The sequence below is a fragment of the Apostichopus japonicus genome, chromosome 12 (assembly GCF_037975245.1).
Source record: "Apostichopus japonicus isolate 1M-3 chromosome 12, ASM3797524v1, whole genome shotgun sequence".
Taxonomy (NCBI): domain Eukaryota; kingdom Metazoa; phylum Echinodermata; class Holothuroidea; order Aspidochirotida; family Stichopodidae; genus Apostichopus; species Apostichopus japonicus.
In genome coordinates, this window is record NC_092572.1 from 8,579,459 (window position 1) to 8,593,522 (window position 14,064).

The window sequence follows — 14,064 nt, forward strand, 5'->3', positions numbered from 1 at the left end:
CCCTTCCTAGGAACGTTCTAAGGCCTACTAGTACTACCATATTTGACTTATTGTTGTATCATTTGGTCTGGCATATAAGTAATCATTTGTTAAACAAGCTAACCAGTTAACAGAAAAGAGCACTCCGGAGTATTACTCACTCTCACCCGAGGGATCACACACACGTGTTAAAGTCTATGAATTTACTGAAGCTCACTGCTCTGTTCAAGCTAAATGTTGTTAGTTTTGTTTATCGTTCATTACACGAAATGCTACCAGATACTCCAAATGCCTTCTTTACACTACACTCAACACCCATGCTCACAACACTAGGCATCCTGAATACCTGCACACAAGGCAATGTCACAACAATATCTCTAAATACTGCTAACATACCCTTTGGAATCCCCTACCTTTCACTTAAAAGGCGATGCATTCTTTGGTTGCTTTTATAAAAAGCTTACAAAAGCACTACATAAACATGTACTAAAACTGCGAATTGTTTTTGTCTACAGCACAATTATTGCAAGCAATTATTCTAACTGGGGAGGGAGGTGGGGGTGGGGGTGGTGTGAGGGAAGGGATGTGAAGGGGTGGTCCTTTTGTAATTTGATCCGTTTTCTAATTGTAAAGTTCTGTATTTTTCCAAGTAGTTTCACTACCCGACAAACCCTATAGTTTTTTTTTAGTTCACTTCCTTTCACAAGTTTTGTTTCTTATATCCTTTTATTATTATTATTATGGTTCCTTATATAGCGCAAATACTATAACATATGTATATTCAAATGCGCTTTACATGATGAAGAATAAAACAATAATAAGTAGAATTAAAAAACAAAACAAATCAAGTTAAATTAAGTTAAGTTAAGTTAATAAAAATAGTGGAAAAAAGAAAATAATTACAAGATAAACAGTAAAACAAATATATAACAACAAAACAATTTACGAAGTAATAATACATAAAATGAATTCAGATATTATAAGCATTGCAGTATAAATGAGTCTTAAGTTTGGATTTAAAAAGGGTAAAACTTTCAATTTTTCTTAAAACCTCAGGGAGTGAATTCCATAAAACAGGCGAAGCATAGCTGAAAGATCTCGGTTTAAATTTTGCAGTTCTTATGTTAGGAACAGTTAAAAGCAGAGCGGACGAGGAACGCAACGGTCTAGAGGGAGTGTAAAGAGAAATTAAATCACAAAGGTACTGCGGTGCAATATTGTAAATACATTTAAAAGTGAGTAATAAAATCTTATAAGATATTCTTTCTCTAACTGGAAGCCAATGCAAGTTATGTAGGACGGGTTTTATATGATCATATTCGGAAGTACCCGTTACAAGTCTGGCAGCAGCATTTTGGATTTTCTGAAGTTTATCTATGAGATGTGAAGGTAAGTTACAGTATAATGAATTGCAGTAATCTATGTGTGACGTAACAAATGCATGAACAAGTGATTTACATGAGGTATCATCCAAGTAACTACGAATATGCCAAAGCTTATGAATACTAAAATTTGCTTTTCTACACACATTTGCAACATGTAAGTCAAGTGAAAGACTTTTATCAAAAATAATACCCAAATTACGAACCTTATCAACTGTATGAATTGTTGCCGCCCCCACTTGAAAAGAAAAATCAGGAAGTTTAGCCAATTGTTGCTTTGAACCTATGACTATCAATTCAGTTTTTGTATCATTTAGTTTAAGATTATTCGTTAAAAACCAGTGACGTGCATCAGCCACACAATTTTCCATTGCAGAAATTGCCTCACCTCTGGCAGTGTCATTGCCAGCATTAAAAGCAAGATAAAATTGATTGTCATCAGCATAACCCTCACAGTAAGGAAGGTGCTTAAGCAAAACATGATACAAATGGGATAAGTATGTAATAAAAAGTATGGGGCCAGTACAGCTTCCTTGGGGGACACCGTGCTTCAAAAAGAAGTCTTTAGAAAATGTACCATTTACAAGAACTTTTTGACGCCTATTACATAAATAACTTTGAAACCACTGAAACACCAGGCCTTTGATATTTATACGATTACCCAGAGTATCGAAAAGAGTATCATAATGAACGGTATCAAAGGCTGCAGACAAATCAAGCATAATGAGAAGAGTTACCATTCCAGCGTCCATGTTTTTCATAATATCGGAATGTACCCTAAGCAAAGTGGTCTCAGTACTGTGATGCTTCCGATAGGCAGAGTTGTTTACTGGCAGGAGATTATTTTTTAATAAATGACACTCAAATTGATCCATAACAGCGCTTTCCACCAGTTTGGACAGGTAAGCCAAATTACTCACGGGTCGATAATTCTTAAATTCAAGTGAAAGTCCTTGTTTCTTTAAAATGGGAATGACAACAGCACACCTCCAACACTCGGGGAAAACTCCATTTTCCATAGACAAATTGATGATTTTTGTTATCACAGGTAGTAAAATATCAATACATTCTTTAACAATTTTAGATGGAACAGGATCAAGTATGCAATGTTTATTTGCAGACTTATTGATCAGCTTAAGAACCTCCTCAGATGATAACTTGGTAAAGTGTGAAAAATCTGGGATTACTTCACGTGAATCAACTCTGACTAAATCAGACGGCAACAGATTTTCCTTTGTACAGGTGTCGCGAATATCTGAAGTAATTCGGTCAACTTTTTGCTGGAAGTAATCGCCGAAACCATTAGCCAGACTCTTGTTGTCAATGCTTGGAGGAAACAGACTGGAATCATTTTTAGCAATTAATTTGTTGATGAGGCAAAATAGCTTTCTTTGGTCACCACCACAATCCTGTATTTTACTGGTGTAATATTCCTTCTTCACACTCTCACATGCATTGGTGAATTGGTTTCTCGCTTTTTTGAAAGAAATGTAATCATCATGAGAACAGGAATTTAGCCACCTTTTCTCAAGTTGGCGACGATGTCTCTTAAGAACGTTTAGAGATGATGTAAACCAGGGTCTTGAGGGCTTAACTGTGATGAGTTTTGTTCTAACAGGTGCGTGTTTATCCAGAAGTGAGATTAGCGTACCGTTGTAACAATCAATAAGTGACTGTAAATCATTTTGATTGTCATTGTGTAAAGCAGAGTTAACCAGGTCCTCTTTGAATTTATCCATGTTAATACTGTTTATGCACCTAAACTTGATCAATTTGCGTTCAAAATCAACAGGAATTAGTTTGACATTCGCGTGTATGAAGCAATGGTCAGAAATGAAATGGTCAGCATGGACTGTGGCCACATCAAGGCTGCCATGACATCTGGTTATCATCAGGTCAAGTGTATGGCCCGAAATATGGGTTGGGAAGCACACTTTATTTTCCAGATCAAAAGAATCTAGTAGTTCCAGAAAGTGCTTTGCATGAAAGTCATCATCGATGTCTATATGAATATTAAAATCACCTAATATAATAAGCTGATCAGGGCTTGATACCAAATTTTCCAACTGGTCGCTGAATTCCGACAAAAATGTAGAAAATGATACTGGGTGAGAAGCGGAGTAGGGGGGTCTGTAAACGACGACCACCCTTAGTCTGAGGTTTTTAAAAGAGAGTTGCCATTCAGAAAACTCAAATGACGTGACTTGGTCGCCGTTTTTTCAACGAGGGTAAATGCACTTTTGAAGAGTAAAGCCGTGCGCCCTCCGGTGCGGTTCAATCTGCAAACGTCCTTGAATACATAACCGTTCATGTTTAAAGAGTCCCGTATAAAGTCATCTTCCGTTTTTAGCCATGTCTCAGTGACAGCACAAATATCAATGCTATTATCAATCACGTGATCTTTAAATGTTTCAAGTTTGTTTCTGATAGATCTGGGATTTACACAACCAATAGTGAAAGAATGTCGAGTGCTCACCGGTAGGCTATTAGTCTTAGTAGAAATTTCAACCAAATTTGATGCATTTACCCCAGAACAGCTATCCCAAAATCTTGTTTTATGCTGTCCGCCTCGCCTACCTCTTCTTGTGGGGACATTGTATTTCAAAATTCCTAAATCTTTCAGATAGTCATTAGCAGTGGGATTAAGTCGCTGAACCGGAGAAACGGAACAATAGGTGTTCAGCCGAAAAAGTTCTTTAGCTGTGTACTGTATAATGGTAGAGTTTTTACTATGACAACACATAGTGCTAGGGTAACAATTTACAAAAACAGCAGATAACGATAAAAGCATGCGAGACAGCAAATTCAGCATAATCTGGACAGTTCCGCGAGACACAGAATCCGATAGAAAAAGATGTCTCCAAAAATATATGCAAAAACAAAACAGAATGTCAAACGAGACAACCACAGGTAAATCAATAATATAAAGTTATCCACAACTTAAAAGTTTGAGTAAAAGTCGAATCGTAAAAGAGACAAAATAGAGCAAAAATGGAGCAAAATCATAGAGCAAAAGTAGGATGCAGCCTCACACGGCGCAACGTTGCTTACAGTATTAATTATTGTATGTTATATACATACCTTTGTTGTGATAGGAAAACAATAAATGAAATGAAAAATGAAAATAAACAGTATAGCTTTTCGTCTTTTTTTTTTGCTGACGGATAATCATAAACCAATGCCCTTGGTACTGGTTTGTCAATTAGCATTTTGCAGACAATTGTTCACTTATTCACTTGGAATGAAGTGAATAATTGATTTTATTACAGAAAATTGTTGAATTGACGACATATTATAAGTGGTTTATTCAACATTTTGTAGAAAATTGCTCAATTACTCAGTTGGAATGAAATGAACAATTGCACATCTTTCAGAAAAATGTTGAATTGACGAGACCTGATAAGTTGTCAATTAAACAATTTGCAGAAAATTGTTCAATTGCTCAGTGATTGCAACAGAGCAATCAAACACTTTTCTGATTTTGATAAGATTTATCTTGTTATCTTAACATTTTACTGAAAAATGTTGACTTATTGGGAAAAGGTTTTGTTATGTCAATGGCACTTTTAAGCTTCCGTACAAGAGAAATTCTGGTTTCGCTCAATATTAAAAGTTGCAAAATAAAACTGTTAGCAAACTGCTTATCCACTAAACAGCCTGTGTAACAGAATGTGTAAAAGTATGTTGGCCTGACGTTTCGATCCTAGCACAAGGGCGGCGGAACCGGGGGGCACAGGGGGCACGTGCCCCCCCCACTTTTCCTCAGGTTAAAAATGTGCCCTTTTTCTACATAAAATTGATGTGTCTCAAGTTAGCAAGAGGCCAGGGAACCAGAATCAACACTCGGGAAGGGCCGTTTCCAGCCATCTGAGGGGTTTGTAAAACCAAAAGTTTTCTTGAACGCTCCGCGCCAACCGATGGTGGCGCTCCGCTCAGATAGTCGTGCATACAACTTTGCAAATCCTGGCTACGCCCCTGACTTTTAATGAATTTATGTGGGTCAAACTCAAAGCTATTTCGAATGGAAAAAAGTTTGTTAAAATATTGACAAGAAATAACTCTAATTTGGAAGATTCCTACATTAGCAACTAGCATGATTTCACCTCATTCTGTCTCAAAAGAAAACTTGTTCCTTGTTTCCCAATTTGCACATTGGATATTGCAGTGCTAGTATGCATATTTTCCTTGAAGGGGGGGGGGGGCGTTGATGGAGTGATGTGTATACGCAAATAAGATAATACAATAAGAGTTATAAAGGGTACTAAATATAAGGCTGCATCAGTCCAATCGAATTTCTGCAAAGTGCCCTTTGATGTCGGTGCCCCCCTCCCCCCCCCAGATTAAAAGTGCTTCCGCCGCCCTTGTCCTAGCAGGATCTTTTTCAGAGGCTAAAATGCCTTTAAGCCTCTGAAGAAGATCCTGCTAGGATCAAAACGTCAGGCCAACTTACTATCATAAGTTATAACAGAAAACTGACAGGGGAAAAATAGACAATGGGAAGAGCGAAGCAATTTATACCTTGAATGGGAATCCAACCGGTGATCTCTGGATAGTGTTTTTCTGTTATTCATCTACTTATATAACATGATGATTTGTTTCTCTCACGCTATGTGGAATTGTTATTTGTTTGTTTCACGCCGCGTATAAGAATCTGACGTCAATGCTTGGCGACACAGTGGAACCTTCAAGTATGCAACGACTGGTCAATTTCGTTTGTTAAGATCATTTTATTTCCGTATGAAATCACTACGAAACTGATGGCTGGGTTTTTGTCCCCTTTTAGGTATCAATACTTAGTTCGTTTGTTACAATTCAATATAAATGCATTATTTCATGTAGGCGATGAAAAGCATTTAAACTGTCATGAGCTTGAACATAGGATACGTTTAGTGAAGTTCTATTATACATTATACAGCCTCCCTTTCGCTATTAGAAATGTTGGTCGATAAGGGAGCAACGATGCAAAACGGAGCTATCGTTTTCATATTTAACATATATCTAGAAAACTCTAGAACAACTGTAAGTGTTGCCAATTTTTAAGACTTTTCGATCATGTGCTATCAAATGTAAGTCATTTGGGAGAACTTTTAGGGGGAGAAGAAAAGAGGAGCTACGCAGACCCATGCCGACAGTGACTACGGACCTGAAATTTATAACAGCATCAAACACTGCATGCGTAAGCGTAAAATCATGAAATTTTTGGATGCTCTCAATCAAATATTAATCCTAAAGTCTGCCTTGACTCATCCTTTAGTGAACTCTAGCAAGTCTTATACTCCCTAAGGAGGAGAAAGAAAAATAAGATCCCAACTTAACAGCCCCTTTTACTTGATTTGAATTGTGAGACCGAGTTAGTTATAATACATGTACCAGGGCAAATAAAGGGTTTTAAGAAGGCGTGTGTCACTGAGGTCTTTGAAGCGGACTCCAAATAGGGGTCTTGGGAACTTCCCTCTTTGAGACAATTGTGTTACGGGAAGAGGGCTTAGATGCAAAATGGTGCTATCATTTGCATCCTTTTAACTGTGCTTAACTGTGTTGTGTGTTATAAAATGCAAGTCATTTGCAAGAAACGTTAGGGGAAGGAAGAAAGGGGAGGATGCCTGTTTCTCATGATCATATTGGCTGTAACTCTGAATGTATTAACGATTTAAAACATTTACAAATACCTAAGATCTTGATGAACACATGTATCTCATTTCTCAGTGACTCAAATGGAGATGGTGTGTTTCATTAAAGAAGACAAACCAGACGACGCACGGGACTTTAATCAGATAATGTCCAAGAACGAACTTATTGCAAAATTTGATATCATTTGTGATAAGGTGACTCCTAATTAATTTGTTGCGAACAAGTAAACAAGTCTTTTAATTAATTTGACACATCAAGGTCTTATCGTATGCTCTTCTCTGTTAACATATAGAACCAGTGCTTTCTCCAAAACAAGTTCGCAATCAAACAAGTTCGCAATGAAATCTTGATGGATGGCCCTGATAAAAAGTTGCTGGTAACAGGTTAAGTCGTCTTTAAATTAATTAACAAATTATGGTCATATGCTATACTCTTCTCGGATGAAATTGTGAACATACAACGGTTATTTGTAACAAAAAAACGTATCGTTGCTTGAGACAATAAGAGTTTTGGTTAATTTCTATTTGCTTTGGTTACGCTATACACTTTTTTCGTTTCTAGGACGTCTAAGGTTAACTCTGTTGCAATCTTGCACCATAGTTCACATTAACAGGTGAAAGGGGACATTAAAAGGTGTGGATCCGGGAGAGGGGGGGGGGGGGGGCTGTAACCTCAAAAAGACTTGTTTATTCCCCAAAACCGTAGAAGACAAACACATACAATTGGCTATACAGCAATTTACATATTGGAATTATGACTTACTAGGCTAGGAAGTAAGAAGAATGCAATCTGTTGAGATGATTTATTAGCAAAAAAATGTGATTTGGAACAATTACGGATATCACATGGAACATTGTTTTCATCATCAGTCGAAAGTGTAACAAATCTCTCAAGTGAAACCTTTTCGATACATATCATGGCAAGTTCTAGTTTTCAATTTGCTACTAAAGAAAGTGGGAACAATGAATTCTGGTTAGATGATTGATTAGCAAAATTGTTATTTGGCACAATAACGCATATCATTTGGAACGTTGTTTCGTTATCAGTGTAAAATGCAACGAATATCCCAAGTGAACCTTTTCGCTACCACATCCCATTCCTTTGCAAGGTCTAGATGTTCCTCTGTTATTAAAGGAAGTACGAAGAACGAGCTTTGGTGAGATGATTTATTAGAAACTTTGTGATTTGGCACAATAACGCATATCATTTGGAACGTAGTTTTCGTCATCAGTTGAAAGTGCAACGAAGCTCCCAAGTAAACCTACCCGCAACACACAACCTTCCTTGTCAAGGCTTCGATATCAATCTTTAATTAAAAGATTCATTCCGGGGAACGATTTAATTAATGCCGATTAATTCCGAGATGGCGTCACATAATACTACTATCTCGGATATCTTGATGTGCGCAGATATAAGATGATGATTAGCTCACTTGTTTCGTGGTAGCTTGTGATTGGTGGCAATAGTAATGCAAAGAATTATTGCTGGTGGTGTTAATCTATAAAAACAGTTCTTTGAAATATTTTTCTATCAGAAAGATCCAGTGCGCAGTCTTCCGAAAAGTGGTAAGTGGAGCTTAGATCATATCCGCTGGTGCATGAATTTCAAAAACTGCAGCTTAACAATATTCATTTAATGAATTTCGTCTAAGTTTCAATTTACAGAATATGTGCTTGTAAATAAATAGTGAAGGTTTCGACTACCCCATTGGGTTTTGGCATTCTCTGCATAGCTCTTATCATCATTAAAGTGTAAAATTTAAATTATGCTGTAACGTTGTACCATATTTAGGGCAGGTTGTATCGTAACCCGTGCTACTCAATGTTAGAAAAAGTCACTGGAGTTTGATTTTCTCGATATTTACATTTACATCGAATATGATATCATATTCCATACGTGTTCACATCATATCAGTTACAACGAGGTCTCAGTTTGCAACTGCAATAACGTTCAGAATACGTGAAGGTAAGAAAGTTTAAAAAAAACTGTAGCTGATAAAAGGGAAAAACATTGTAAATGTTACTGTCGAGAACCGTCATTTTCTCAAGTTTGCAACTTTTTATGACAAGATAATTTTTACGTCAAGTAACGCTTTTATATATTGATTCGTAAATGTTATTAACCACCTGCAAGATTTGTCAGTTGACAAGAAGATGTCCCGTTTCGATCTATAAACGTGAAATTAAGTACAGGAATTGTTCTATTTATATTGACATGTAACGTTTTCATGAAGTGAGGGTATACATTATTATGTAACTAAATCTTATTATTATTAAGGTTAAATCTTGATCTAAAAGTCTTAATTTCGTCTCCGTTTCTTAATAAAGGAAACTGTTATTTATTCTGATAGTCACGACAATAGTTTGTCAAATTAAGTAATTCTTGATATTGATATGATCGTGCATACCACAATTCAAATCGTGTGCAAACCATCAGGCACAGTGAGCAGTCACCAATCGGTAAAAATTCTGAGCGACGCGACTTGTGGTTTTCTAAAGTTTCATAGTGTCTATATTATTACCAAAACAGTGTTTTTGACTTCACTGACATAGATGAGTCTTTTGCAAAGATTAAATGAAGAATAGCATCATGATATAATAATTCTATGACGCTACGCGCTTTTTATATATTTCAATGCACTTTTATGAATATATCTACTATCACAAACTTTGAAATAACAAGTACTCAAGATACATGCGTAGAATGGACTGTTTCCCCTCACTGCACACCTATCATTTTGCTTCTTTCAAAACAAACGAGTGGGCTATAGCGTTTCCCTAATGGCCATATATATACGAGACCCAACAGAAAGTTCTTCTTCAAATTAAGAGACTGGTTAAACCTTCCTGTGCCTTAAGTACTTTCAATATTCAAACCTCTGTCGTAATTCAATAGTTCTGGTAGGATAGAAAAATGGTTCTCCTGTTAAATATGATTGAAAAAATTAGATAGCAAAACAGACTAACAATGTAATTGTCTGCCAGTTTTCACCGTATTATAGAATGTTAACCATATATCGATTCTTGAACCCTAGTTTTCAAGTGTGAACTTTTCAAATGTTATCTTATTGAAATATCATGGATGTCTCTCGATAATAATAGGTGTCTTACTCTGCGTGGTGACTGTTTCACTGGTAGCGCCTACTGACTTTCATTTGATTTGTGCTTTACATTTTACTTGTTGTTTTTTGTTCTAGAAAAACCGACAAGTAAAGACGATAAAATGGCTACAAAAGCGTTTCTCATCCTACTAATCGTAGCTCTGTGTGCCCTCTCAGGTAAGATGGCCTCAAAATTTGAATACCTTACTCAATTATTTATTGTCCTTTACCCGTAGTATGTTTAAAGGACATGTCATTTTTCAGACAAGAACAAATAAATGGAAACGAAATGAGTGCTACTATACCGTACACATTGCTGCTAAGATGTTAACCTTTAAAATATGCTAAATCTTTGGAATGTCCCTTAAACACTGACTTAACGGCGACGTCGGCAGCTCAGTGGAGATATACATGTATAAGTTAATCCATTGATTGATATAACTCAACTAAAACGTTTCCTTTTAACTTCACATAGTGTGACAGAGCAAGTTTGGATTAACAACAGGCACCATTGTTATTTGAAATTTTGAATTACATTGTAAACATATCATATTAGATCAAGTCTTATTCTGTCCCATTGATTGTTGTGTTGCATCGGAGGATTTAAAGGTCTGAGTATTATTAATTCTAAAAAAATAAAAGGGATATATACCAAAATATAACAAAAATGTGGGTAATGTCATACTTTAACACACTATCAATATGATCAGAATATTGTACAATATTGTACACGATTAATCTTACGTGTTTACTTGTTTATGTTAAACGCACATAGAGAAGTACTGCAATAAACCTGCCAAGCATATCAGAGCTAAAATAATCTGGAAAAATGATCAACACTCTATGGGTGTTCCTAATGTTGTTCGCTGTTTTCGCAAGGTGTCAGTATCACGATGCACGGAAACACAAAATGTTTTAATATATTTCTTAGTGAGAATACACACCACTGTACGTCGTTGTTATGGTGGTGTTGGGGATGGGATGGTCTCGTGGCATGAAAATGGAACATCATGCAGTTTTCTCACTCATTCGTAACAAAATGTTTACATTGAACGTATAACTTTCTGGTTTATATTCAACTATTTCCGAGATACGTATTGACAGATTGCACTATACGGGAACCCAATGTAGTAGATATGCCATATTCATAACACGTGATCATAATATATCTTTATGTTTCTCTTTTTAAGCAGGTACGTTGGTTTTCTGTGATATAGTTCGTTAGTTTATGCCAATAAACAGGATAGTTCATTATTGTGTTATATTATATTCTTGTATTCAATGTAATGTATTTTTGTGATTCCTATTTATTATTGATTGTACTTTAACCATTAGAAGCCGTGCAGTGGTGTGAGACGGATAAGGGAGGAGTCATACGCAATGGAGACTCAATTTATACAGGTAGACACACCTATACCTGTACCACTTCAGGATTGTATTAGTTGTAAGTATCGATTAAACGAATAAAGTTCACATTTGAAATCTATGCATAAGTAAATATTTGCAAACTAGTACAAATAATTCGCGCAATGAATATGCTCCACCCCTCCCTTTATTGATGAATAAATATGTTACTCATGTCTCTTAGAGGTTATGACCTGCGTTATTATTGAATAATAAAGGGAAGTCCTATTAAGTATGTGCCTTTTGGATTACATTCATAGGCTTATGTGATTGATGTTATACCTATTTCTTATCATCTAATAACACCGATAATCAAATTAGATATTTAACTGTTTTTTTTTCTCTATCTTTCCAGCTTTTGCCAGAAGGTGAACGAGAACACAGACCACGCAGGGAACAATTTTCTCGTAATTAAACTCCAACGGTTAATGGTAGTGGGGAGTGCGTATTGTATCACACTATTTTATTTGACGACCTCAGATCATGTTTATGATTGGATTTGAATAAAAAGCTGATAAAGCTATAATACTTGCAGTTTGTTTTCAATTCTCGAGAAGAGGGGGGATAGGGGCGCTAAAGGCAGAATCTGGGTTAAGTATTATATGACCGTGGAACTATTCGTTTAAGGAGAATACTTATCATATATTCCATATACTGAAGGAAACACTGAAAAAAGGGAAGGGGCGTGACATGTCCTCGGGGTTCGACCTGTCTTCCGACGACTCTTCACATATTAAGTGTTGGACCTAACGTTAATCATGTATAAACTAGTATACATTAGACTGAGTTTGTAAAGTCAGGGGTGTGGGGAGGGATTGACGAGAGGGGCACATTCCTCATCAGGCTTATGGAAGAGGGAATCACAAAGGTTCCCTTTTTCATAAGTGAGAAGTGCACTTTTGTTGTATCAAATAGTATATTTTTGTTGTAAAAGAAATTGTTATTATAAAGGTCCCTCTTAATTAAAAAAAAAAATGTATTAACAGTTGCCCGTATTTGAAAAGTCATCAAAGCATTTTTGTACATTGATATCACTTTTTGGTTTTCATGTGCTCCAACAACAACAGTCTAGTCGCTGATCAGCAATGTATACAATATCAGTTTTCTATGTAGATGGTTGACAAATAATGTAACTGCAGCGAAGGTTCCTCTTAAAAATTACAGCAATAAACTATAGTTGAGAATGTTAGTTAAATAAATTAAAACTATTCCCTGATTAAAACAATTGTTTTGCTTTAACGTCTGGACGTGAGTGGGTAAACCACTCACATGCAGACTGAACTCAGCTCATAATACTATTAGCAGTATGAATGCCGACCTACATATAACATTCTAGCACTTTTAATTAAAACTTTTATTGACATACTTAATTACGAAACTATTTTAAATTGCAGTGAAGGACACAGCAATTATCATGTGTTGACGTAACTATTTACCACACAACTAACAAACACGTAAATGTTTTTCTTTGCGAGATTAAACAATTACATATTAAATAGATTCTCAAATTTTGGTTCGACAATAGCAGGCGTAATGTTGATAATTGAGCAGCTTACTGTTTTCATTTCCTTCGTAAGAGTAGGCCTAAGCTTTCTGAATCTTACCCACCCGAAGAGCGGCACGAGGAAGAATCATATTTTGTTTTTGTTTTTAATTCTGAAATTCTTACTTAATCATTCACTGGAAGCGACTTTGTGCTAGCTAATAGCCTACTAGAATGGGGTAACAACCAAGGGTAAGGACTAAATATTAACCAAAACTTGCGCTTTTGTGTCAGCTTACGCCTTTAAACATCTGAGGCCCATCCATTTAACTGACTGGAACCCTTATTTCAGTAGTTGAGCTCCTCATATGAAAAACAAAATCAATCGGAAATCATTTTATATGGCCCATTGACATAGAGTTACTGCAATGCATTATACATTTATCAAGCTTGGTATTCAGTTATAGGACTCTGCTGTTCAGAATAATCTGTACGTTTCCTGCTTTCCTTCCTTCTCACCTCCATTACTGTTACATTTAGTTTTATTTCGATGCAGGTAGCCTCTGATCCTGCTAGTATCGGACACGTCAGGCCCTCTAACTTTTCACATCAACCTACGAAGCCTTTTCTCAGTAGATAGTAGTTGGCTAAAAATATTTCTCCTAAGATTATTATAATGTTTCAAACAATGGATTAACATTTAAATTTAATAATGAATTAACGAGTCCATTATGAATTCAGTCTTCAATGAGCATTGAACATATGTAAAATATTAATATGTGCACTTTGTTTTCATCAAGAGGATATACGGGACCTTATCTACGTCATATCATAAAACACTGTTATGACCTAATGCTACAATACAATAGCAAATGAAGTGTATCTATATTCCAAGGTTTAGTATATAACTCTGAATAAAATAGTTGTTCTAAAGAAACTTTTGTACCAACGGGGGAAAACATGTAACACCCAGGGTGTTAATGGATATGTCATGATGAACTAAATGAAAACGTACTAACAACTGAAAGCAGAAAGATAAACGCTGAAGCTTTGTATACAATTATGTATCTCAATTAAGGAGCACA

At 36.0% G+C, this 14,064-nt stretch overlaps 2 long non-coding RNA genes across 2 annotated transcripts in view; one reads left to right on the top strand and one right to left on the bottom strand.

Annotated features, from left to right (window-relative positions):
- LOC139976918 (uncharacterized) overlaps positions 1–14,064 on the bottom strand; it is a 472,282-nt gene that overhangs the window by 34,014 nt on the left and 424,204 nt on the right. The window lies entirely within an intron of this gene.
- Positions 8,483–12,022, top strand: LOC139976917 (uncharacterized). The gene is made up of 4 exons (XR_011796316.1): positions 8,483–8,557; positions 10,189–10,269; positions 11,428–11,536; positions 11,852–12,022. It is a non-coding gene; the product is annotated as an uncharacterized lncRNA (long non-coding RNA).